Below are 5,275 nucleotides of genomic sequence, written 5' to 3'. Positions count from 1 at the left end.
GGGGATAGAAGCAAATCAATCCCACCTCCTTTCTGACCACTGAGTCTGGATTAGTGAGTCCAGTGGAGGCCTCCATAGGAAAGTGCTGCGGGAGAAGCAGAATCTGATGTTTGAAGCCAGGTTTCTGTAATTGCTAGTAGGTTAAGGGAGCGGGAGACAAAAAGTTCATGGACAGAGGTGAGCTTGTTACAGACAGAGTGGGCATTCCAGAGTGCACATGAAAAAGGGAGGGTGGTTTTTAGGAGCATGGGGATTGAGATTAAATTGAGCGGCTTGCGGCTATTCCTGGAGGAAGGAGGGTGCCTGGTGTGGGGGTGAGATACTGGAGGACTAGGGTTTGGGGAGATATCCCCAGAGGTTAGGAGAAGAAGGAGGGTGCCTGGTGTGGGGGTGAGATACTGGACCAGTGTGCAGGGAGATATCCCCAGAGGTTAGGAGAGGAAGGAGGGTGAGGAAAGTAAGATGGAAGCGGGATGAATACAAGTGCACATGCCTTCCAGTCCTGGTGTTTGGGTCATCAGGGGAGTTAAGTATTAGCAGGAGGTGATGAGAGCAGTAGAAGGGAGATGGTAGCAGTGAGGGTGAGATCTATAAGCTTTGGGGTGGAGCAGAGGGGTAAAGAAATTAGATTTTTAAGAACAGAGGATAATAATATGAAAAGGAAGAGTAGAGGGGCATATTAAAAGGTACATGGAGTATGAATCAGACTTGTAGGAGATGTTTCCCAGGGTGTTTTACTGGCAGCCCTTCCAGAGTACAGTAGAGTTCTGTGTTGTAACTTCTTGCTGCTTTAGTTCAATTGCTGTTTTGCACTCCAGCAGAAAATGCACTCATGCAGGACAATGCCATCTGTGACTGTACCCCATCCAACTCCCCCCCCCCCAAATAAGGAACTGATAAGGAACACATGAATTGGGCAGGGAGATTGGTCAAAGCCAGACCAGCCACAGACACAGGCCAAAGTCATAAAAGAGGATTGATTCTCTGATCACAGAAAGGAAAAATGGAGGTGAGAATCAATCACCGCAGACAAAGAGATATAGACTAATTCTAAACAAACTAGTTTTGTAGAAAGTCAGTGCACAGCAGTGAGACAGTTTAAGGTGGAGATGAGACAACGTTTACCTGTGAATAAGCAGAGAGGACATGATCAGGGGGCTGTGTTCATCTGCTGTTTTTCACTCCAACAGAAAATGCACTCACACAGGACAATGCCATCTGTGATTGCACGCCCGTACAGATACCACATCTAAGGATTGGGAGGCTGCAATGAATTACATTTTTGTCTTTAGGTGTAGATCCATGTTAGGGGTGCAGCTGCAATAATGTTTGTTAATACTTCCAAGAATTGAGCCATAACACAACATTCCAGAAACCTGTTTGTAGGACTTTCTGTTTCAGGATTGATGGGGGCAATAACCTTTTATGAGCTGCTGATGTTATCTGCTTTGTTCTCCTCCCCAGGTGAGAAGAGACATTTTCTGTGTCAGTCTAAATCAGCATTTCTCAACCGTTTTTCAGCAGCACTAATACGGCTACAATCACCTCCGGTACCCATAAAGGAACAGAAAATCTCAAGGCCCCCCAGTCTAAAATGTAAAAAAAGTAAACATTACATATCAAAGGGGAACCTGAGCCTGAGATGAGGCACTCAACTGCCTTGATTAAATTACCTTCATATAAGAGATTCCCCATCACCTCAGAGGTTCCTGATCAAATTATATTATAGACCCTCTTCACATCAGAGGTTCTCCATCACATCAGAGTCCCTATAACATGACAGATTCACCCCTGCATGTCAAAGTACCCCCTATACACCATAGTCCCCCCATTACTGAGAAGCCCCCTCTTTTAACATCAAAGGTCTCCCCATCACCTTTGAGGATCCTCCATCATATCAGAGACCTCCTGGTCTAAATCAATATCCTTATTGACAACTCTTCCCCTACTGATGTACATCTTTCATACCTGACCCATAACAGTAACACTTTCCTACCTTAACTCTCTTCAAACACTACTAAGCAACTACCTATGGGCTGGAAAGGAACCTAGAATCTCGTGTAGTAGACTGATTAAACATAGAGCAGTGGGAGGTTCAGGCCTAGCAGAAATAAAAGATGACCTTTATGACACTATTCTAGCCCAATTAAGGGAATGGTTCACCACATCCCCAACGACTCATTGGCGGGAAATAGAGCGTAGCGCCGTACCTGGTAATAACTGGAAACATTTGCTATACGCCCTTAATACTAAGATAAAGACTCCAAGACATTTCCCTCCCAGAATCATTGCAGCAATGAAAACCTGTCATACATTTTTGGCTTCCCCCTGGAACAAAACTCAGGTCTCTTCCTTTAAATTCCTGTTTCCACTTTCTATTCTGTCTCTACTAATTCCAAATTTAAACATTCAAACATGGCCCAACTATTCCAACGTACTTATCGATGATTTATTGTCACATAACCAACTTAAATCCTTCACTCAATTAAGAGCAGACCTGGGAATTACACCAGAAAGGTACAATCAATATATCCAAATTGCAGGTGTGAGACTTCATCTGCATGCTCATCAAAGCATGATTGGACAACATCTGCTGTGTGATTTGGAAAATTATCATCTTGGGAAATGGCTCTGTCTTTGGGAAACAATGCCTGCACCATGGGGTGCACATGGTCGGCCAAAAGCTGTACATAGTCACTGGCAGTGACTCTACCTTTCTAGGTGATGGTATGGAATTTGGTGGCTTACATTTTTTTTTTTCGCAGGGGGTTCCCCCTTGACATCCATATCAGACCCTCATCAAAGATATGGGTCCAGTATGTATTTTATGTGTGGGGGTTCTCTCATTAAGGGCCGGTTCTCCCCAAAAATTGCACAGGAACACAATCTGAGTGCAGTGCATCTTCAGGCCATTCATTTGTAATCGCTCTGCATTACACCAAAAGTAGTGATGTCCCCGACATGTTATTCTGCAGAAATCTGGATTTTTATTGTTCACCTTAAAGCATTACTAAAATCGCTGCTCCCCATCAAACTAAAAGTTTTTAATTTTTTTTGCTTTGGAATATGTCCCCCTCGGCAGTGCCCATAAAAGGGATCCAGTAAAATTCTATTGGGGATCCAATATATCGGGACACATTATATGAGGATCCATTATAAAAGAGATCCAATAGAATTCTATTGGTCATCCATTCTATGGGGACACACTATATTAGGATCCATTATAAAAGGGATCCAGTAGGATTCTATTTGGGATCCATTCTATGGGGACACATTATATTAGGATCCATTATAAAAGGGACCCAGTAGAATTATATTGGTGATCCATTCTATGAGACATTATATTAGGATCCATTGTAAAAGGATCCAGTAGGATTCTATTGGGGATCCATTCTATGGGGACACATGATATTGGGGACACATTCCGGTTCTATTCATCAGACATTATTATAGTCAGATCATTATATTGGGGATAGATCCCATGTTTTCTGTCACTAGTAAATCTCGGGATCATTTCTTCATGTTTCCTCGGAGATTTTTCCATCGATTTTCCTCTTTCTCTCTATTTGTAGATCGATTATTTGTTTGTATTGCTTCACACAATAAAATAATCCATAGAAAAATCTCCTGGCCAATGTTTCCCGGATCAGGGGGGAGGGGAGGCGATCATCGCTCACTTCTATGCACACGGGGAGTTTGCTTTGCTCCTCTGATCACCTTCTATCACAGCGGGAGAACATGCGCCTAAAGCTGCGTATTGCGCTCACATGTTTAGGTGCGTCAAGCATTTCAGCGTTAATGGATTCCATTGGGCAGAATATTAGAGGCTAAGTTCACCTTTAATAACATGTCACCTGTCCCACCCCTCCACGGATCACAGGCGCAATGCTCTGCATGCTCAATCCTTACACAAATAATAAATGCACATTTTTTTTTACCAGCAAAAACATTTGTATTTATTATTATTTTATCAGGATAAAGGTTTTGCATGAATACATAAAGACCGATCATTGTAAGCACCCCTGCCAGTGGTAAACGGTTTGTCTCAGCCCTCTGGCTGCTGCATCTGCAGGGCAGCTTGTTTTTTTGAAAAACAACAGACTTACTGGCTGAATCACCAGGTGAAAATAGATGAAAGAAAGCCTAAAGAAGAAAACTAATGCAGCCACCATATCTAAGAAATGGTAATCTGTAGTATAATAAATGTTTGGTATGAGGACTTGGTATGAGGGATCACAGAAGTGTGGTGTGAAGCAGCCCTTACCCCTACCAACTGATGAACCATTGGCCAAGAGGCAGGTTAAAGGGACTCCACACACATTGTCCATTCAGAGTAAAGTGACTGGGTCTCTTGGAGGCCCCCCAAACCCCTATAATCTCCTTTGCTGGTCCCCAATATTTTGTTCCATCAAGCCCTGACACCCTAAGTCCCCAGTGTCCTTGGTATGTGTGGTCATGTGATCTTCTCCCAGCATACACTGTTCAGGCCTGAGCAGCCAGTCAGCCGCATTGTATGCTGTGTAAGCTCTGACATCATCCAACATGAAGCTTACACAGGGTGAGGACTCTGAACTCTGACAGGGGAATGGAGTGATGGGAGCCAGCAATGAAGGGGGATAGAAGCTGATCAGGGGGGACCTGATGGAAAACTGAGAGTCTCTTTTAGGCTAATTGGGGCCCCAAAGCAATATAACATAAGCTGTAAGGACCCCACATAATGTGACATACTTGGGGCCCCCAGGATGAAGAGGTTTAGCACCCAAGGCAAAAAAGTTAAAGTGCTTCCCCCTACAGGCAGACTACTTCAGCATCATAGGTTGCAGGTTCTTTTGTGCCCCCCAATCTTGTTAAAGCCCACAAGGCCGGAGTCTCTTCTACCAACCCTGAACCTTATCAGATATTTGGGGCCTCCTGGCCATGTGACATTTATGGGCTTCAGGGATTGTGACATATTTGGGGCCCTTGGCTATGTGACATTTTTCTGTCCCCCAGACAATGTGACATATTCGGGGCCACAGGGAATATGATATATTTGGCCCCAGGTTTTCATTGGAGGATTCCATAAAGATGAAGGAACACATTAACCCCGCATTCTCCTTTTCCCTTAATACATCTCATCTTATTCAGCACAGAGCAGAGTGTGAGACCCGGAGCAGCCAATCAGACGGTGTGACTGTTAGCAGCACTGTGATGTAGATCGCTGTTCTGTGCGTTCTCCGGTCTCACCCTCTTTGGCTTCCCCTGTATTCTCCATATTACCAGCCTCATGTATGAC

The sequence above is a fragment of the Staurois parvus genome, unplaced genomic scaffold (genome assembly GCF_062004578.1).
Source record: "Staurois parvus isolate SC_StPar_1 unplaced genomic scaffold, SC_StPar_1.0 ptg000374l, whole genome shotgun sequence".
In the NCBI taxonomy this organism is placed as follows: domain Eukaryota; kingdom Metazoa; phylum Chordata; class Amphibia; order Anura; family Ranidae; genus Staurois; species Staurois parvus.
The sequence above is the reverse complement of the archived record's forward strand: the minus strand, read 5'-3'. Positions refer to the sequence as shown.